Source organism: Falco cherrug, chromosome 4 (assembly GCF_023634085.1).
Source record: "Falco cherrug isolate bFalChe1 chromosome 4, bFalChe1.pri, whole genome shotgun sequence".
Taxonomy (NCBI): domain Eukaryota; kingdom Metazoa; phylum Chordata; class Aves; order Falconiformes; family Falconidae; genus Falco; species Falco cherrug.
In genome coordinates, this window is record NC_073700.1 from 5,757,319 (window position 1) to 5,780,474 (window position 23,156).

Here is a 23,156-nt window from a genome sequence, read left to right on the forward strand (position 1 = left end):
TCGGGAGTTTTAAAAAAGAAAAAAATGACTTTTTTATTTTAATTAAAATTTATTTTAAAAAACGACTTCTTAAAAAAGAAAAAAATTCAGTGCTTGTGTAACCATAGTGTGTATGAATGTACCGTTGCGATTTACATTTTCATGTGCCTCAAACTCCAGCTTTTTAGCTGAGATAGCAGGAAAATGTTCTTCTCGAGACATCTCTGATTCAGCCAGAAGCCCCTGTCTAAACAGAGAAGCGTGTGACCCTCAGAGCTGCAAGAAGCAGGATCACTTGGTAAAGTACCAGTCAAATGGAGATACAGATGCTCCAATTGCTTCTTAGGATCCCAGACCTCAAATAACATGATAATTCCAGGGAAATGGCAGAGACAAACACTAATGTGCCTCCTTTTGTCCCCATTTGGCTTCTGATTTACTATCTTCTCTATGTCGAATGCAAACCCTGCCAGGCACAGGCTCTTCATTCCCACACAGTGTGTAATACAAGGGGAGCCTAACTCCTGCCTGCAGGTGTTTCTGATATATCTGTATTATACAGCACGTCATCTTGGGGGTTGTTGACTTTTGCATTTGTGTTTTAACACAGGAATTCAGAAAAGGGCTCATGAAAGAGCAGAACTACCTCGTAATGCACTTTAAAGCCATTTTCTGTTTTACAAAGCCCCATCTTCCCTGCACTTGGAAAATGTAAGGGAGTTCAATAAGAACCAGAACCTTTCAGGTTCTCTTCCCTCCCAACAGATGCTGAACAATTTAACGCTTTTTTTTTTTTTTCTAGATGGCTGCATCTGCTTGGCACAGAATTGATTTATATTGGACATTAAGAGCACCATGCTCAGGAGCTTGCTAATCTTTCAAAAGTGCTTTAGTGCATCAGTTCTATCTGGTGCTCTGTGTGTTTGTGCATATATATTTTACATTTTATCTATATAATATATGCACACATAATATGCATGTATTATATATGCATTTTATATATGTTTTATGTATATTATATGTTATATATATATGCACTAAAACAGAGCACCACATGCATACATATATATATGTTTTTATGTGTATCTTTTTTTTTTTTTCCTTGTGAGAAAGCAATACTTTTGGGGTGGGCTGAAACAATTATTTCAGTTAATGTGGGCAAACAAGCAGGCAGTGGACAACATCAATAACATGTCCTAAAAATTTCACTAAGGCAGAGATCTTTCAGGACAATATTTGACATGCATCTGGTAGGTCCCACAGAAGCACTCAAAGATTGGCATATGGTCCATATATTAGCTTTACATTTTACCTCAAACAAAACTTGGATTTCTGGTCAAGTGAAGTCGTCAGAAATCGAAGAAGTGCGCTGTGCTACAGCTGGTACCCCAGGCCAGAGAGCTGAGAAGCTCCTAAACACCACTGAAGGCGATACAAACACATAGTTTTAAGTTCTTTGGGCTCGTTGTCACTCAGTGTCTCATAGCCTGACCCTGAAGCATCCATAGAACAGGTCAAATGATGGGGATAACAGCTCAGGATACGGGAACAGGCAGGTTTGACTTTGTATCATTCTAAAGCCTTCCTGCTCTAGTCAAGGGCAAGAATCTTGGCTTAGCTCTAAAAAGGTGTTTGGACACCCAGTACCTGTTTAAGTATCTACTACTTATTACATAGGAGCTACCTATGTAAACACCTCCACAAACCTGGGACTGAATAATGAGCTTTACACCCCTCCATCTGTGAAACAGGGGTAGCTGTACTTCTGGAAAGTATAGTTAATTTTTTAATATGTTTATTTTTTTTGGAAAATGATTCCTTTATAGTTAATCCAGCATTCTACTAGTTAAAGAGAAACAAAGGGAAAAGCAAAATTTATCCAGACACCCTTCTGTTTGGCTGCATTTATTCCCTCCCTGGGTTTAGCCTCTCTTGAACCTGGTCTCTCACAGCCATCCCAGAAAGAGGGTATTTCATGGAGAAGTCTACCTCTGTAGGGACACTGGGAAAACAACAACAGACCCATGAGGTCAGTGCGCTTAATTCCCCATTGGACCCCTCTCTTAAAGTGAGCTGTACTCCTGAACCGCAATCCTCCTTGCAGGAGGATTAACACGGATTAACAACTGGCAGACTGACAGCCCTCAAAAAGCCACTGCAACTGGGGCATCAGCGGTGTTACGTCACTATTCCCAGTACATTCCCACTGTGCCAGGCTTGGAATCATTTTTATTGATGACAAAATATAAAATCACCATGGTTAAAATTTTCTCATGGCACAAAGCTAGAAGAAAATGGGTAATTGGCAGAGAGAAATCCTGCTCGTTTGGTAAGCTGGCTGTAGGCTAACACATGCATTTTAAAACAGCAAAACATGGAGCATCAGCTCTGCGACCAAAGAGCGTCACAGGATGGGGGCTTCAGGGAGCTGGGGCATCCAAATGGAGAAACACCTGATCTCGTAGTCCCAGCACTGTGCTGGCCCGGGAGACGGACACTGCCTATGACTGGAGAGACAGAAACACTGAGAAACAGCTGGAAATTCCCATCGTTTCTGTAACTGGTACCAGTTTCTCAGCTTCTGAGGTACGGTGCCTACCTCTGGCCTCAGCATGAGAGAGGGACTGCTGTTTTGGAAGGGACTCGAAGTGTGGCAGAAATACTGGGGGGGCGGGGAATATCTCACAGATTTGATGGAGGGAAAAGTAAGGGGATTACTTCCCGGTCCTTAAGGGCAGGGACAAAACATTTATTTGGCTCGTTGGTCTAATGAACTACATCACAGCGTGGCCCAAGCTGAGCTCACATGGAGGGGTGTGAGAAACCTGCACATATGTCCTTGGTGGTGGGGACCACCAAGCGAGGATTTACCAAACATGACTGTGAATTTGCAACCCCCAGCAATCTTTATGTCAGGAGTGGATATTTTCCTGAAAGAAAGTAACTAAGGGAACTCTAGCGATGTTAGTGTCTGCCTAAGCAGGTATCAGTACTATTCCCTTCCAGCCTTAGCAAACTGTGAGACCATGCTTCTGTTTCCCCTTGTTTAAAACACTCTGTATAAATGACATTGTGATGATGGTGTTGGCACTGCAAGAGCTGGAGACAAGTTTTAAACATAGTCCAGGAAAATCCTTATGCAAATGGTCACCCAGATGTTACAGTTTTACAGCTGAAATAATTGCTGCTTTCTCTTGCGCAGCATTTGATTGGGAATATCGATCCTGCCCTGCGCTAACTGAGCTGGGGTGCTCACAACCCCGACCCAGATACTTACAGCTGCCTGCTACTGTGGTCCTGGGTGCCATGGCATAGGTCACTTGTACCTTGCTAAACCATATTATCCCTTGTTTGCTTTCCTAGACTCTAATTTCTATGGGTTTTGAGTACCCCTTTAAAAGCATTAATGTTAGTTTTCATACATGTTTGCTACTAAAACTGAAAACAGCTTTTTGTGTTGCCTTGAATAAGGCATGAGGACACCTTGAACCCTTAAGAGTAAGCTGATGATATTCTTCACCATAAATGCAGTTCTTCATATTAATGCAGGAACCCTTTAAAATGGTATTACATTTCTAAAGCAAATGCAGATAACCTCAAGCAGCCTCAGTTTTCCACCAAAGTTCAGTCACAAGAGTGCTTTTATAATGGTAATATATAGGAAAGCTGTCATCTTGTCATCTCAAGAGCTGTGGGTCCATCACTTTATAAGCCATTCTGACATTGGCTGACAAGAAATATCAATTTTTTAAATTATTTTTATTTTTTTTTTTAGAACAGATTAGCTATCTGGTCTCTTGAACCAATACACTTAAAATTTTGTATCCAGCCTGAGAGTTTACAAATAGTAATTTGATGGATTGTCCGTAAGGAATAGAAAAGCTAAATTTATGACAGTGCCATATTGCCTCCCCACGCTGACATTTCCACTTGGCTCCCACTAAGCTCATTCTTGGCCTGGGTCAGTGAAAGACTCCAAGGGTCACCATATCTTGTTCAGATTTCTGGAAAAAAAAACTTCAGAGCATCTTACTTTGGAAGACCCATAGCATTTAGTACCTGGGTCAACATCCTGGCTCCCGCTACTGGCCCTAGCACCTGCCGTTATGAGATTCTGGTTTTACCTACCTAAAACTTGTCCAGCTATAGAGTCCAGATGAAGTTTCTCCTCAAGGTGAAAACTAGGTTTAGTTTTCTCAAAGTCTTAACCAAAGTATTGTTCCAATGTTAGGATACAGAAATAATTTTTTTTTTTTTTTTACATCCTGTCTTTCATATAAGAATCTTTTTTTTTTTTTTTTTACAAATTTTACTCTGTGTTGGGGAGGTGTCTGGAAGAGCTAAAGGTGACACATGAGCAACTTGCTGCAATAGCAAGTAAGTTACTCTGATTTCAAAGGAATACCATTCACTTAGTGGAACCTGCTTCATCTCTGGCCAAGTCTGGGCCAAACCATGGCACCAGGGTAACGTTTGTGTAATGAAGTCGCAGTCGTGCAACTCCAAGTCCCTAGGTCAAACAAGTCTTGGGGATATTGATCTGCGTAGCTCAGAAGAGGTTTGACCCCATGTGATACCAGTGACTGCTTTAGAAACTTTCGCAAGATGCGCACTGGGATTGCTTCATCCTTTCAAAGCAGCCACAGGAAGTAATGTGTAAGAAATGTAGTAAAGCATTAGTTTACTGTTCCTAAGTGCTGGCTCCATTACAGACTTACAGTAATGCATTATTATCCTAAGCCTAGTGCTTACTTTGGATATCAGGGAAGATGTGCTAATATGCCACAAATCTTATACAAAAATTATCTCACAGACAAAAAAGTAGTGGCTATTGCAACAATACCGTAGCATCTGGTTGCCTCTGTGCTAATGGGAATTGGGAAAATTCACTGAAGAGGGAGAAAATTAATTAAAGAGATACTTGTGGGCAAGGGCCGGTGGAAATCTGATGAAACTGGGTCTCTGACTGACCCTTTGGGGAGTGGGCATCCTCCTTGCTGAGGGGCAGCTGTGGCTGCCAGCAGCCCCCCCATGCCAAGGAGGATGGGGAGCGGGGGGACGCCTACTCCTGCCCAGCAGGCACCTCCATGTCCAGCTCCCACCTGCCTTCTCCCCTTTGGAGAGCAAGGTACAACTGAAGTGACCCCCCTGCCTCCACCCTATAAAACCCCCATGGGCCACAAGTACATAATTTCTTTGATTATTATTCCCAACTTAAAACTAAAGCTCTCTTTGAGAAGAGAAAGAGAAATTCAGTCATGGTGCTGGCTGATTTTTTTTTTTTTTCCCCCCCTGCTAAGACAAAATTTGCTAAGCCCTACAAGCATATTGCAGTGCTGTTTGACCTCAGCTTGACTTTGGCTCAGTTTGGTCCCAAAAGCTTCCTTTCCAAGGGCTCAGCCAGCTGGTTGAGTGCCATCCTCCTGGGGGTAACCATGTCCCTAATCTTTCATCTGAACTGCTGAAAGACCCTGAAGCTGCCTCAGTTTCTCATTCTGGGAGTCCTCAAACCTAACCTTGAATACCAACTTTTCCTGTCCCAGGTGCCAACTTGAACTAAAATACTTCTTTTCTTGGCAACATTTTTTGCCACCCTCCTGGACTGTGTGTGCTGTGAACAGTCCAATTCACGCTCACCCCTAGCCACAGCAAGGCAGCTAGCTCAAGCCTTTACCAGCATCTGATGATCTGACAACCAGAACATCATCTCTTTTTTTAACTACATCTTTCTGATCTGAATGCCACAAATACCACAAATCAATCACTAACATTTTGGAGAAAAAAAAAAAGTTTAACGAAGTAATAATTTTTACAAACTTTTTTTATTAGTATCCAGGTACTATTCCTTTCCCCCACAGCTTTACTTAACACACCATTACACTCAACATGAGAAGCAAAGTGCAATAGCCACGATTTCACTGTCCAGGCTATGTGATGCAATCCTCCCTCGCCTTACGATAGTTTGGCAGACTGATGTCAGCTTTAGCAAGACAAAACCAACATCCATGTAGATTAAAAACATGCAAAAGTCTCTCACATCAGCTAGCAATTTCTGTGAGATTATAGAGTTGGTTGTTGGGTTTTTTTTTTCTTTCAGAAGATTCCCATCTCTGTTTTTTCACACCCTGGCTCAGCCTTCCATCCTCCTGTGGCCATTGGGGGCTGTGGGAACACCAGCCCACCGTGCCAGCCACCTGAGCGCAGCTCACTTGGACCCCACAGACAGCACTGCTGCCACCACAGAATCTCCCCACAGCTACTTGTGAACAAAAAAAAAAACAAGGACAAATTTTTGAGCCCCAGCTTGAAAGGCTTCAAAAGTGGTAGCTGCATTTGGCGACATGGACGTGGTGGTTTGGCGTTTTTGTTTTTTCTGCAAGCTTGTTGTGGTGGCTGAGAAGATTAACCCAGACATTGCATCCCACCCCCCAACCTTCTTAGTCCATGCCAGGGCTGATCTCAGCTGCAATCTGCCTGCCCACCGCCAAGCCAGCTCACCAGCTCTCCGTGCTTCTGGAAGCCTCAGCACACAGTGCATGGGGCCACCGAGCCAAAGCACGACTACGGCAGCATGTGTTTTAACTGAAACTGGTGAGAACACGACTGTCCACCTCAGAGCTCCTACAGGGTGGGAGAAACTGCTGCTTCAATCCATGCATCCATATTGACTCCAGCACTGATGGGCCCCAGCCGAGGTCCCTGCTCGGGGCTGCTCACCCCAGCTAGAACGGGGTGGAGTTTCACATTTGTTTTTTGCAGGGAAGAAATCTGAAAGTATGGAGTGTCATAGGCTTTGCTGTATGAGGGGAAACAGTGTCATGAAACTGAACAACTGCAGAAGTCTCCCGTACGCTGAGGGACAGTGGAGACCACGAACGATTTAAATCCCCGATTGCCTAAGGCTTAGCAGGAGGCAGAAAATATCTCGTGCTTAAAGATCAAAGTTATATGGTCAGATCCACAGCTAATTTAACAGAGTTGTAACGATCCATCTGTTTGTACCAGACAAGGAGCTGCCCACTGTCCATTTTTACAAATAAATATTTTTTACATGGTGAATGCTCAGTCTTTTTCACAGTGCTGCATTTCCCCTTGCGCAGTTTTAAACTGATTATTGCAATAATTTTATTAAGCCATTTTTATTTTACCCTTCTGCCCTTTTCACTTCATGCAATGGATTTGTCACAGTCTCTAAGTGATGTATTCAAACATAATGCAGATGCTCGGCAACATTATCAATTTGTTCATTTAGCAATGGGCAGCGCTTGAAGGATACACAAGTACAAGTCTAGTATCAACTTCAGAATGGCCTGAAGCTGATGCTGGTTAATACCTTCTATCTTGTCAGAGGGACAGAACAAAGGAAATAATGCCAGCCAGCAAAGTGCTGACGCATCACTATTGATCAAGACAGTCAAAACAGCATGAGATGCTGAAGAGGGAAAATATTCTTTGCCCCAGACACAAGCAGTCTGGGACAGAGACATAAGAATAAAAAGTCACCCAGGCCACCCAGCAGTCAGCTGGCAGGGAACCAGACTGCTGCACCCCTTGGGCTCTCAGGCAGCAGGCTGCATGCAGCGGTCATGGAGGTGCGAGCATCTCCCCCTCCACCCTCCTGACAAACACAGGTGCCCGCCCTGAATTGTGTAACAGAGGTCAGACTGGAAACGCTGAGAAACGTTGAGGAGGTTACATATATAAACAGAGTACAAGAAAGGAGGGGAAAACAAACCAGAACGAGGTATTATGCCACAGTGGCGAGCCACCTAAAAAACCATGCTGCTGCCCTTGCCCTCGATCCTGCTCCTACTCCACACGGTGCCAAAAAGAGCATTATGGAACTGTGGCAGCTTCAAAGAAAGGAGATCCAAAGAAGGGATGCAAATATGATCAAAGCTTCCCAGCTAGGTGCAAGACTCTTCAGCCTCAAAAAGAAACACCTGGAAAGATCCGAGAGCTCTGTACGACCTCAGGGTCTGGGGGCAGTTAGGGTGGGTGCTGTGCTGCTCCCCAGGCAGGACCTAGAAGCTGCCAGTGCAGCAGCCATAAAAAGTGGAGTTTAGCTATAGGGTTCTTTGACACAGGATATTGTTGATATAAAAAATAATAATAATAATAAAAAAATTGTACAGTGAACCCCCTCCCATCAGCTAAGTTCTAGGACAAAAATCTTCTAAGGCACTATATCAAAGGCCAAGTACAACTTCTAGCTTGAGATGTCTTTGAGCATCAGGTGGCTGGCAGTCACACTAAGGTGTATCCAGATTAGCCGGTGCCGGTGGTCCCCAGCAGGCACAGCAGACAAACACCATCCATCTTATCATTTCCTTATTTCTATTTAGATTTGTACCTGCCTGAGCCCCACAGGACCCCACACACAAAGTGTCAGATCACGTGGATACCCTCAGGTAATTCAGGGCCAGAGGCATTAAAAGGTCACACATCACTTTGCAAAAACGTAACTCCTACCCTGACCATTTCTCATTCATCGCTTTAAGTGGCTGTTGCAGCACAAACAAACTAGCAGGCCACAACAAGGCTTTTACCTTCAGTCAGATTCCACCGTCCATCCATGCCATTTCTCCCTCCTCCAGAGGTCAGACCACACTGCTCCTCCCCCCCCTCGGAGCTATTTAACCACTTTGCAGAACGAGCTACAGCTGCACATCGTCCATGTCAATCAACCCGCTGCCTTTGAAGCAAGGCCACAGCTGCGTGTTATCAATGCTAACCAACCCACTGCCTCTGTTCCTCTACAAGTAGCAACAAGGATTTGGAAAAAAAACACCTCTTCAGTGCTTTTCTGCAGTCTCGGCGCTGATGGTGGGCCTTGCCCAAGCTGCAAAGGTCACAGCGTGGCTATGAAGAGCCGGGTTCTCACTCACGCAGCGCTCAAAGCCCAAGTGCAGGTAGAGGAGAGAGCTTCCAGTTGTAGGTGGCTCGCTCCCAGCAACCTCTCAGCCGCGGGTGCATGTTGGTGCTCACCCTCATCGCCGTGCTTCCCAGCACCCAGCAAATTAGACACCTGCCAAAGTCCGTCCACGCCTGGGGAAGGGACTGAACACTGGAAGAGCGGCCACGGCGCTCGTGCCGCGCGTCCTTCCGCCCCGGCGCTGGCAGCTCCCTTGCTCACGGGTTTGCCTCTGCCAAGTCGTCTTTCTGCCGGCCTAACGCTACGTTTTAGCAGATTAGGAAAATGATTAGAAAAGCATGCAGACTGAAAACCGCACCGGGATGATATTGAGTACATCTAATTGATTTGTTAATGAATGTCTCCTGAAACAAAACCAGTTTTGTTCCAACCCCTTAATCTGTGATTCTCAATTAAAAAAAAAAAAAAAAAAAAACCACAATGACAGCCACCAGTTCAGTTGGGTGCAGAGGAGGGATGATGTGCACCTCAGAACGAGCAGCCGGCCTGAGGAGAGCCTGACCTCACTGCTGCCGGGGGCACGCAGCGGGCGGCTCAGCTCCCAGGTGCAGCAGTGCTTTGGGATCCTGCAGTGTTTGAGAGGCCAGCACGCCGCAGCTTGGTTTCATTCTGCACGCACCATGCTCAGAAAAGGTATTTTATGGCTCCGAGGCAGGTAGGAAGTGATGGCCTTGGTCTGGCAGCTGGTATCACAAGACCTGATGTATTTTACTTCATGGTTGCAACCAGCAAAGTGGAATCAGTTTGTTGGTGCAGCTCAACAGCCCATGTACCTCATGCGCAGAGGGGGTTGTTGACTTATTGCCTAGTTTTGGCATTATTTCTGAAACACGCTTAGTATCAGGACATCTCAGTTATGGCTATCACACTTCTAATTTCCACTTCATTTAAATTCAGTCCTCTATTTAAATCTGACTGCTGCTGCCACAACCGTGTATTTTTTCTCTAGTCTTATCATGGCCAGCACATAAAATTCAGCTCTGTGCAGAGAGCTAGAAAGGGGCTATTAGCAGCTTAAATCTTATTTATGCAGTAATACGAAAGCATATTAGCATTATGGGACGCTTAATCCCTGTGCTACCCCTCTGCACAGAAGCAAGCTATACTCAGAAGGACGGATTTTAGGACAAAGGGAAGTCTTAGGCTTACAACTTTTGTAACAAATACTGCCAGGGACTCCTATTTCTTCAGCTTTGGAAGCTCCCACTTCCTTCCAAATGACAGAAGATGAAGAAAGAGAATGAAACTAAGGTCCTGACCCGACACCCTTTTATCCGGACAAAATGAGATGCTGCTGTAGGTTTCTGACAAGCCTCCAGAGAGCTGCAGCGATGTCCTCAGAGGAATGCAGCACGGTGCTTGGGGCCCCTTGCGCTGGTCTCTTTGGTACAGGAAACCGATGCAGACCGAGATAGACCCTGCTACAAACCTATTTTGTAGTGCATCCTTTCTTTGAGGATGCTGTGCTATTGCATTTTTGTATGTTTCTTTGTTAATGTGTTCATTTTCATCAAGTATATTTTCCTTGATTTGTTTAGAATGCACCTCCCTGAAGGATTTATAGTAATGAAACTAAATGAGATCCAGTTCTGCTGCTGCATTTCTTGGTGTGTCTTGGTTGCAAGAACAACAACGCTAAGCAAGGAAACCTCATAGGAAATAAGTTTTGCCTACTAGAAAATGACTGGTGTGGTTCATTATAAGACTAAAAGAAAACTGAAGGAAACCATTAAAAGTTTTTGTAAAGTAGGGTTTGTCATTTGGGTATTTTCAGAGTCAATTGACATGGTTTCCACAGTTCTTCAGTGAGATAAACAGACGACTCCCTGTCTTCTTTCTGTAAACACAGAGCAAAGCTCCTCTCCCACCTTTAAATGGACTGCCAGCACTCTTAGTAGGACATACAGTGTATTACACATCCCCTACATTAGTGACTTAACCTGAATTTACGGCTAGATTTGAATTTATATGCACTAGCACCAAAAGACCCTACCCAAGAGTCTAGACCAGGCATGCTTGGTGCTGTTGAGGCACGTACATAAGGGTAGACAGCCCAGCGACAGAGGCAAACCAGAGGGTCCGTGTTCAAAAACAAAGAGGTGAAAGAGAAGTAAAGACTAGAAGAGTTGTCATAAGTCACCGAGCAGGCTGGAAACATGCAGAGAAACTGGCACTCTCTGGCCTCTTTCTCCAACCTCCTCCACTACACCACGCCAACTCTCCAGTTGAGCAACACCTGCTTAGACCCACCTTAAGGCTTTGTGCTGTTACCAGAGTGATTTGTTTCCAAAGACGTTGCCTAAACCAAAGTTAACTCATAATCAAGTACTTCCCTTTCCAAAATGCTTTGAATACTTATTCCAACTGAAAAATCTACATATTAAAAAAAGCTGTTTCTTCGAGCTTGCAATTATAAAATGAATGGGGTTTCTGCATCAGCAAAGCAGCACAAATGATGCTCTACCTTGGTCAACTCCTGTGAAAACTGGTGAAACTCATCTTCTTTCTTTGGAGTAGTTTTCTGAAAAGATACAACTACCCTCACAAAAATACCTGACAGTGCAGTAGGCTGTAGGAAAGCTTAATGAAAAAGGCACTGCCTGTTCTTCTTAGCTGGAGTCATACTGACATGAGATATATTTGGTGATAGAGTTCAATTTCAGTAGCATGGTTTTGAGATAAGAAGAGACATTATTAACAACGGTGAAGATAATAACATAAGGGAAACCAAATCTCTTGTCTAACAGTTTGCCACAATGTCCTGAATATTTAGTATTTATTTTAAATATGTATGCGTTGCTTCAGTTCAAGTTTACCCCAAAGAAAAGAATTGCTTTAATCCTGTAATTTCAAATGCAGATGTCTTAGAGCCAGCTATAGAAATAAAAGTCATAAAATAAACAAATAAAAATCAGATGTAAAAGTTCTGTAGTTTAGGACTTGGGTTTATATGAAGAAAACCTCAGCAATATTGTTCCTATCACATTTATCCCGCTGTAACTTCTTCACAGTCTTCCACACTGGCACGCAGTGCAAATGGTAGATGGAACTGGGTTTTCCTGCAGGTCTAAATGTAGCAGATGCTGTTAGGAGGAACCGCTCTTTGCTTGATTAGAGGACACAGAAAGATCTTCCTTTTTGCGGTGGTGTTCAGATAAATATTATAAAGAAAGAGAAAGGCATGCAGTGGTGGGGAGGGCTGGACCCGCTGGAGCTCTGCTGTGCCGCAGCCCCCTCCTGCTAGTGCTGCAGCCCCGGCTCTGCTGAGGAGAGGGAATGAGGAGCAGATGCAGTAACACTGCACTTGAGTTGCTACAGCCAGAAGTTTGGGTTCATACATGGGGAGCAGACATGCCGAGAAAGAGGAGGCAATACATCCCCTACCCCCCCCTTAATTTTTCAGAGTACAGCTGCACTGTCAAGGAAAGAAAAATGACAGGAAAAAGAACCCAAGTTTCGTTGTGCCCACCACTACAACGTCTGCTCTGCTGCTGAAGGTCTGAGATGAGTGCTGCGTTCACCAACTTGTTCTTCAAGCCCGGGGGGCCACGAACACTGGATGCGGAAGCACCATTCCTATCGCTTGGCTGTGCCCAAGAGAGTGGGGGTGAATTCAGGCAGAGATCATGGTGTGGTGCTCTGTAACCCACCACCTGAGCTGGGCTGGGGCACCTCCAAAACACCTCCAGAGGTACCTGAGAATAAGGTTGCTCGGGTTCAACCCAAAGGCACAAGCCAGGGGCAACCTCTGGAGGGCAATTCACCGTCCTTCCTGCACCTCGGTGCTGGGGGGCCGCTGCGGGAGGGGGGCTGCCGGCAGAAGGCTGTCGTGTACGACACGAAGAGGTAGAGTTGACAAGATTTACTCCCCTGCATTTCTCTAGATCCAGCTGACCCAGTTTTCTTCCTGAAAAAAAACTGGCATTATAGAATTGTTGAATCAGAATCATTTGGGTTGGAAAGGACCTTGAAGATCGAGTCCAACCGTTAACCCAGCACTGCCAAGGCCACCACTGAACCACGTCCCTCAGCACCGCATCTACACAGGCTTTAAACACCCCCAGGGATGGTGACCCCGCCGCCTCCCTGGGCAGCCAGTTATCATTCGAACAAACCTGGGCAGCAGATGTCTACTGCAAGTGCTGGTGAGGACGTCACAAAATGCCCATTTCAGTGCTGCAGAGAAGAAACGAAGCTTAAAATCCATAACCCCTCCCCAGCTACAGAAGAACACTGGAGATGAGTTCCTGTTGGTCATTTCATAGAGTTTTAACTCCAGAGTTGCACAGAAGCACCTTTGTAAAACAATGAATTGTATTATTAATTTACCCATCAGCACTTTTTTCCCCTTTTGATCATATGCTTCCCCCTTGGGCTTGTTCAGTCGAACAAACTCCTGTTCCCCATGGGACAAAACCGAACTTTCTTCCTTACTGGGCAAGTCAAAAGCACACTTGGAAGGCTGCGTGCTGAGGAAGGCTGCTGACCCAAGGCCGGGTCGCACAGCCCAGAGCCGTGCCGTGTGAAGGCACGGGAGGACGCACACCGTGTCCGACCCTGCTGCGTGACCACGGGGTCTGCCATCGTGTCGTTCCCACCCCGCGGTGCCAACTGCCTTGCTCCTGTGAACGCACCCTCTTATTTCTAGTGGAGATAAGAGGGAAGGGGACAGCTGGGGGTCTTTTGGAGGGGCTGCTAGATAGCCACTGGAGAGAGTATCTCTGAGGTTTTGTTTCTATATTTTTGTTTGAACTGGTAATAAATTCAGTCCCAAAGGGTGGTGTAAATCTGTGGGATGTACAACGCTCAGATCAGGGCTTGTGCTTCGTATGTGAAAGAAACATGAAAGGCAAATTGTCCAAGGATCTCAGCTTCAGCCTCACGCTGCATTTCATACATCTCACAGGTTATTACAGGCACATACAGAATATGCAGGATTATTTGGGCTGCTCTTACTGCAACTGTGAATTTTCCAGATTTGCAGGCAACCAGCTGAGTACATGGCTAGCTCTATGTTTCAATTCTGGCTCTGAAAGACCACCTGGGAAAATATCTACAAGTTTTTATTTTATGCTTTTATGTATGAGGAAAAAGCACCAGAACCTGCCAATGAGGAAAGTGAGGTGTTTTTTTATCTTTGCAAAAGGGAAGGGGGAAAAAAAAAATAAAGTGTTCCCAGCTTACCCCATCAGAACAGAAATCTGGAATTGATGAGGGAAAGCTATATGCGGTTTTCTGCATTTATTTAACCCACACTTCACCCCCCCTGCTTGGCTCTGACCATCCCCAAGCAGACTCTCACCTATCTCCCTGGGGATGGGAAGGTGGTGGGAGCAGCCAGGGGGACTCAGCACCCCACGTCTGCTCTCCCCGTGCCAGCTCACTGGGTTTGCAAGGGAACAAATTAACATGGGATTCACTCTAAAGTTGTATGAGGGATTGAAAAGGGTAGAGAGAGAAGTTTGGGCTGTTCTTAAGGCTTGCTCATGGGCAAAACTGGCACACGGACTACTCCACAGATACTCTGAATTGTATGTTTATTCCTGTGCAGGTTAGTAGTTCTACTGCCTGAGAACATTTACCCTTACAGTTAGGCATCCACTTTGCTGGGCTGCAGAATTTAAAAGGCGCGATGAAAAAAAGAAAAAAAAACCCAAACCCAACTCTATAAAACTAGGGAAGAAAAAAATTGTATTTGACAAAAGAAAAATAGGTCCAAAGGGAGGTCAATGAGAATTTTACCACTAGATTTCTAAGCAGCCAGGGTATGGTTTCAAACTGTGAAAACATAAGTAAGGGAAATACCTCTATTTCCCCCTATTTCAGAAAACAAAGCCATTATTTTAACCTGAACCACAGGGTTCATAGTGACTGCTTCCTCTCCCAGGCCGGTCTGTTATCACTGTGAGCAGCCTGCACAACCCCCTGCATTCTGCATTAACCAAAAGCAGCGTTACATTGATGCATTTCTTAATAATAGGCAATTGGGTCTACTGGAAATGTTATTAAACATACTATTTGCAGCATTCTCCGGAAGAATACCAACTATTTGTGATTAAAGCAGCCTGTATAGATCTTATTCAAACTTTACTGTAGTTGTGACCTAATCCACCCAAGCCCAAATCTCCCTGCAACAACCTTCATGCACAAAAGGAAACTTGAACAGAGACATGGAATACTGAATTCAAGGTCTTACTGTGGACAAGATCAGCATGTTCTTTGCACAAATGCAAAAACACTACAAAACTGGTGAGGCTAAACTACAGACTGAATCCTAGCTCTGTTCATGAAAATATGGTACTCATTTCTTCTAGGCTACTGAAAATAAATTCAACCTAAATTGCATTCTAAATTAGTGTTTCATTATGCACAGTGTATACAGCAAACTCTTCTAGAAAAAGAATGTAATGAAGAGCTTCACGCTTCTCAATTATGGCTATTATCCTTCCATTGCTAGCTCTTTCCTTTCTTTCTTTCTTTTTTTTTTTTTTTAAATATATCTGATGCTTGTGCAGAACTCTCTACTAAGTCTGCCATTACAGAAAGTGCTAATGCTGGCAATTAAACCTAAAGATTGTTGACAGTTACTAGAAATCACCGTTTAGATTCTTGGCAATTCCTGTACTGAGATATCATTATTGGTGAGCTCGTAAGACGGCAACATTCAAGAACATAGCCTGGTAGAAAACGAAGAAAATACCAGCACCTGAAACAACTTTATGACTCATAAATAAGTAATACGCTGGATATCTTACACTTGTTCATTTATTATTCACTTCTGTGATGATTCTCCTCTCCCTAGTACAGCACACCAAAGATGAGCACTACAACAAGCTGCGCAGAGGGTGCCCAAGTGCTCGCTGCCCCTCTGGTGACAGAGGTGGTGGCCGAGGGACACGGCAAGGATGGCAGTGCCAGCTCCCCAGCTTGGTCCAGTCCTGTCGGCGGCGCTCCCGGTACGCACCAAGAGCATCATAGCCTGCATCCAAGGCTGGTTTAATTAGTGGACCAAATCGTATACAATTTTAGGACATAAGCCAAGTGAGTGAGCTTATATAAACGGTGTCACCAATCGGGCGTGTGAATTTGCAGGAGCTGCAGGAAATGCTCCAGGAAATGCTCCAGGCAGACAGAAGGGAGATGCACACACTCACCCCTACACATCCCACTGTCTCCCACACCGCTCCCAGCTGCAGCCAGGATTTCTCGTTTTCTCTTTATTCATTGTCCCTTCGGCCCCCACCAGGGTTTAGTAACTGGCTGAACTGCAGCCAGTTGCTTTCAACTTGACTATGTAGAAATGGCACGCGTATGATGTATTTTCATAGGCATTGGTGATTGAAACAACAATAAAAGAGGTTGAGCTTAAACAGCCTGTCACAGTCTGTATGGTGGGTTGGTTGTGATTAATATCCAAACAACGTGTTGTTGGTTCTCACTAGATAAAAGTAGGATAAATCCATAAGTTCGAAAAAATAAATCCACTGTCAAAACACAAACCCAGCAACTACTCATTTTCAAGGATGACACTGCTGAATAATAAATGACTTACAGGCATCCAGTGGGAATTCTTCAGAGTTACTGTAATTATGGGTGTGAATATCACAGCACTGAGATGGGGAGTACCACTTAGCACCAGTTAAAAGCTGCCAGCTTCACAAGCACATCTTGCTTTTGGCCACAGGTACCCAAGTCAAGTACACCGTCAAGGTTCTTCCTTCAGCCAGGTGCTGCCAAGCAGCTCAGTCTTCCAGGGCGAGTTCATTAACAATCTCTTATCAATTTGCAAGCGATTATTTTGTGGGTGTAGACACAAAAGATGTGGGAAGGGAACCAGCACGGCATTTAAGGCTCTGGAGACAGACCTCAGGAAGATGCACGTGGTTGCAGCAGATGAAGTTACGGCCACTGCCCACCCCAGCGGAAGGTTACCATCTCCACAGCCTATTCAAGGTAGCAGAGAAAAAAGCCCCAAAGTACAAAACCCCAAAGCTTTCTGCCCTCCTTTCAGCCTGTGTCTGAAGTGTGCTGGCTCAGCTGTGCCAGGGATGGGCACAGGTTTTATCTAACTGCTGGCTTTTGCATCACTGTGGCTGCAAGGTGGTTAATAGCTCCCTGCTGGCAAGTAAAACTTTCAGATGTTGCGCTATGATCCACAACAGCTCAGCTGCCTATGGCCCATAAAACACTAACACCCTGCAGAGCTCAGCCACATGTTCCTCCTTCCTATGCAGCGTTGCTGGGAGAGCAGGAGTCAATAGAAGAATGCTTGGTGGCAGCATCAGGCGCAAAGTAACACAGGTCAAAAGAGAAAAAAGGTATTTTTCAACGGGAAGAGTTCCTGTTTTACAACATGGTTAAGCGTTTGTGTTGGCATGAGGCAGGGAGCAGCATCATGTATTTGTCACCAGGATGTTGATTTGAGACCTCATTAGCAGTGACAGAGCACGTTTAATGAACAGGGGTTCATTTCTTATTTAAGATGCTAAAGCAGCACTTTACCGTTTGAATCTATCACCCCGAGGAGCAGTCACTGCCCCATGGGGGGCAGCTCTGGAAGATCTCTGAGGACATTCACTTGTCAGCAAGTGCAGGAGCGGTAAACGAGCGACTCGCTGATGGGGAGAGGGTAGACAAAAAGAAAGGAGGCTTGGTAAGCAGTTAGCAGCAATGGGGGAAAGAACTGAGACAAAGCAGATGGAAAATAAAAGTGAGGAAAAGCGGGTGGCCGGAAGGGGATAGAAGCATTCTTCTCTTTCTGTGTGCTCCTGCTTATCCTGAAGATGTTTATTGCGTCTTCTCCACTGATTTGTTGCTAGAATGCTGTTTTCTTCTCCACTTGGCAGCCTAGCAAGAATGTGGCATGGTTTAGGGACCTCTTTGTCATCATCTTTGTTTCCTTTTTTGTCTCATCAGCAAGTTTACATTTTTTTATATTTGTTCAGATTGCTGTGACTGACTTATTTTTAAAGGAACCAAGTTTTGCCTAGGGAAGCACCAGTTTTATCAGTCTCTGCACAGACAATCTTGCCCTTCAGAGAGGGCTCCAGCTCTTAGCTCAGCAAGGCGCCATCTTCCTCGTTTGCCTTCACTTTATATTTAGAAAGATCTTCTTAAAAGTCAGTCACCATCACCACATGTGGCCCCTATTTAGGCAACAATAGCAAAGGGCAGCAAAGGATAAACAGGAAAGGGCAGATGGGGAAAGGTGAAGGAGGAGTAAGATCAGAGGCTGCTTTTGAGGAACCCAGTGAACACCAGTCCCTGAAAGCTGGCCCCTGGGCACAGAAATCCAACAGATCCCAGCCCCTGGGCACAGAAATCAAACAGATCCCAGCACCAGCTGCCACACGTGCCTGAGCCGATGGCAGTGTATTTAAGGAGGTGATTAAAATTGTGCTGCTCCACCAGAAGACAGGTTGCATCTCCCTGCACAACGCTGCAGTCACAGAGTCCAGGCACATTCTGATGTGACTTTGTGCACCCACTGCACGTCAAACGCTACTTTGTGAGTGAGTGTTTTAATGTGGGTACACTTCTGAAGGCTTAAATTCAGCCCCAGCTCCGAGTAAATATGTCTTGCTCCCACTTCCAGCCGGTATTTTTCCCTTCAACCCAACAGGCAAATAAGGTGACACAACTTATTTCCTTTAAAGTAGAATTTTTAAGGGAGGAAAGGCAATCCAAAGATGTAGGAGAAAGGATGAGCTGGAAAAACACAAAAACTATTAAGTGCATCCAAAGGATGGGACAGGAAAGGTGGCAGGAAAATGGAAATTCTTCAGGAATTGCCATGTTCCTCTAAATGGTTTTGTGTGTCTAATTAACCTTCAACTGCATTACTTGGTGCCTACCACCTTAATGCCCACTCCCCCAATGAAAACAGCTAGTAAAACACACCTTAGGAGATTGCGGTGAGATTTACAATTTGCTCGGGGCCAGACTTGCCCCCCCTTTCCCCAGGGCACCACCGGGCTGAAGCAGCTCTTCCCAACGCCTTTCAACAAAGAGGAAAAGCTTCTTCATGGGCAAATACACTCTTTGTATTTTTCAGTAAGCATCTGTCCTCAGGAGCACTCTCTTTTTTTTTTTTTTCTTTTCCTTCCCTGTTCAACTTAACTCAGTTCTTCTGTAGCTCTTTCTTTCCGTGAGTATTATTTATTGACCCTTCTTTCACATCCCCCGGGACTTGCTGCTTTAAAAGTCACGCGTGGTTCTAGTAATGGCAGATGATCACCAGACTACAGGAAAGGACACAGTCATGGTGTGGTTTCTTACCCTGCATTATATTCTCTAACGTTACGCTCAAACGTGTGCCTGGGGACTCGGGCTGTGCGTTAGCACCAGCTCGCGCACCCTCCCTCCTCTGACTGCCTTGAAGCCCCAACTGTGGGCACAACGGCTCCATGAAGACTCTTTCCTTCTGGTTTATTTAGGCACCGACTACTGCAGCAGCTCCAGACGCAGTGTGACAATTGGCAAAAGTAAGGACAGGGGAAGGACAGCTGCTAGTGCAGAGTTATCGCAGCGAGCCTGCTCCTGCTTGTGCCCTGTGAATTGCAGCCACAGTCCTGCATGGGCATGGATTTGGGAATTCCTCCGCGGGCCGTGTGTTACCAGGTCCCGATCCCTCCTCAGTTCTGGAGTCACGCACAAGTACGCAACCAGTAATTCAGCAAAACCACTTGCCTACTCCCCTCTCTCAAATCCCTACCTGCAATTTATTTGATTACATCCTATAACAACTCCATTTATTAGCTTACAGCAGAACTCTTTGCTGCTGAAACTCTTTGGGTAACCAAAGTGGGAGCAAGACAATACTTTTTTTTTTTTTTTTAGTTTTAAAATGAAATTACCTTTTCAAGCCAAAACCATTCAACCTTCTCCCACTCTCCTGAAACTACCTCAAAAAATATTACACTGCAAAACTAAAGACTTAAGAATTGGGCCATGTTCAGAATACCCATTGTCTGTAGATGTTTAATTTGATCTCCTTCCCTGCAAGTGGTGCGATACATATTCAGTGCACAGGATGAAGCCGCTCCAGGGAGGATGAGATCCATGTAACTGATGGAAGTTCCTCCCTACTTTCTCATTTTGTACGACCGTAAGATGATTACAGGTGTGTCCTATCTGCCTTGCACCAGAAACTCTTCCATTAACAGCAACAACGCAGACCGGTTGCTTCTGTACAAAACGGACGCACAGGTCCCACCGCCTCACTCGCTCTCAGGCGAGCAGAGCACCATCCACTTACCTTTACGCACAAGAGCAATACGGCAAGTCCCCTTCCTACCGGTACACAACAGCACACGTGGACACAGCACTGCCGTACGCCACGACAAACCTAGGCAGACATGCCTCTTACGGCTGATTAAATCAATCCGATCTCACCCTGTCACTCAACATGAATTCAAGGAGAGCTTTTATCGCCCAACTCCAAGAATCTGATGCATCTTGACACTGGTTAACAGAGGGATTTGGAGCTTAATTACCAAAAGGGATTTCCTCACATGAATTGATGAGCACGTAGTCCGTACTCTCGCTCTGGGCACTCAGATTCTAGAAACAGGACTAGCTCCTCCCAGGTGAATTGGATGTGTGCAGGAACAGTAATTTTTTTAGCAATGGGCATATCTCTGGCACAGCCTAAGGAACAAGCTTCAGATTTTCTCTCTTCTGCAGTACACAATTTGACTATCCAAACCAGTACTTATTGCTCCATCTCCCCAGCTGCTGAAACACTACCCACCTAGCTCTGAGTTGTACAACAGATGCAATGAGTTTATTTCCCTTTCATGTTGTTTTCAGTACAAAAGTTTTCCTGTTTTAATTCTGTTGCTGAGTTATTCCCTTTTTCCATGACGTGGTTTCAACAGCATTTATTGTCATTAAAAGAGACTTCTAAAACCTCAATGTACAGTTTTCCTTGGGGAAAAAAATTAAGTGAACAATGCAATGGCACTGGAGTTCCTAAGACACCTTCCTATCTACGGATGCCTGTGGAAACATCCCAATGACTCCAGACTTGCCCAAAGCACCCAGACAACTATAACTTAACACCACAGGCAACTTGAAAGTGTTGAAAAGTAAAACTTCCTGAGATCCCTTTACAGCTCCAGTATAATCTGAGTCAATACTAGGACTTTTATCAAAGCAAAAACGTGCTGCCCAATGTGGAGAGTGACATTAACAATGCATGCACAAGGCCAATACGCAATGTTTAATTACTCTTACCCAATTCAGAAGTCAGTTGGTACTTGCTATCACCAGTTTCACACCAAACACTGCTATCTTCAGCTTGGAATCTGAGAGCACCTTCTCCAATAGAAGTGGGACAACACTGTATTTTCCAATTTAACCTCTTTTTGAAAGTTATAGAGCACTATGGCACAAGACCAATACCTGATAGAGCAAACGGCTAATTCTTGTAACACAGTGTAAATGCCTTGACGGATTCTTGCCCATTCGGAGATGCTGGAATAACTGATTATTCCTTTTCAGACTTAAATACACCAGCTACAGATCGTATGAGATCTTGATCTGACTAGACAACTAAGATACTCCCATGTCTGTAGAGTGTCTGCCTGAAACATAAGGAAGTTACTCAACATTTGCAAGGAAAACAGGTCCACCGGACAAACACATTTTGAGACTTGCAAATTAAAGCTTTCCAAAGCAGCAAGCACAGTCTAGACATAGGAACACGGAGCCTCTTTAAATTGCTGGGATTTCCATTTGCTTCCTCACCAAGCTGAACATAACTCACCACTGATCAGTGCACACTGCATGCACACGCTGCTCTGAAACAAGCTTTTAAATAAGCTTTCTTTGGGGTGGGACACCCTTGGGGTGTAGGGGGGCAAAAATACTGGGAAGAGAGAAGGCTTTTTTGAAATCTACTGTCAGTCAAACCCAAACCAACACTGTAGGCCAGATCTAGGTTCATTTAAATGCATCCGTGAAGTTAATACAATTTATTCCAGGTGAGGATTTGTGGTTTTGAATTTTGAACCACTTTGATAAGACCTGTCTGAGTAACAGCCTTTTACACTGTTGATACTAGCAGCAGTTCTAAGAAGGCTAAGTTTATTTTGCTGCATTTGAGCAAGTCATGCACATAAGCTGGTTACAGCTTCCCAAAACCCTATTTCAGAGACACCAAACAGAATTCTTCCTCTAGTCTAATCTCCTGTGATCACAGATCACGGAGTATCTGCAAGGACAGACAGCAACTGCTTTCTGAAAAGCCTCTTTTATTGCTATTTCATTTTACAGCAAAATGCAATTGCTCTACTCCACCAAGCTCCCCTGGGCCGCAGAGTGCCCAGCCAAGTGAAAACCCAGACAAAAGCACCAGCCCAGCGAAAGCCCTGGCCATGCTGCACATGGATTGAAGAACAGAAAAAGAGAAACGGTAGGTGTGTGAAAAGGGAAGGTGCTTGTTTACAGGATATGCAGTCATTTATATTTAGCAGCTAAACGCTCCATCCTGCTGGTGAAAGACAATGAGGGAAGTAAAGCCACAGCCAGATCGGTTAACCACCAGCTTTAATCTACACTTTCAGTATTGCGGGGCAGCTGTTTCTGGGAAACGATGCTAGGATTCATTTAAATGAAGAAGGCAAGAAACCCCCTCGTCGTTTGTTACCTCATCCCAAAGAACAAGAAACAAATACTGCTGTCTTTCGTCTGAATAAGATCTACTAAAGGAAACAGTCGTGTCTTGGAGCTCACTTTATGCCTTGAAAAGCACCTGCTAAACTGATGACTGGACTTTTTTCAAACAAACCAGATAAATGAAGAGAGATACTCTATTGATTTCAGAGCTGGATCAAAAACAAGATAACACAGTTCTTTCAGAATAAAATAACACTTTCAGCTTTATCATTTGACATTAAATTCTTTCCCATTGACAGCCAAAATGCTGGAAATCTGGTGTCCTGTACAAGAAGCAAGAGATCTTCTCCTTTCCTAAACCATTATAAAAAAAAATCCTGACATTTACATTGTCCTCCTCCGAGCTACCCAGTTACATATGATTGAGCCATTCATGTTATTGATTTACTGGAAGGATGACCGGAGCAACAAAACTTTGTAGACATAAGAAACCTTTCTTTATATTTCATGTGGCGCTCTCTCAGAGAGAAATACACCAGATGCACCTCTGAGTTCATGAAAAACATGTTTGTATAGGAAGTTGGTCCAAACTGACATGTTAATTTCAAAACCTATGCAAATT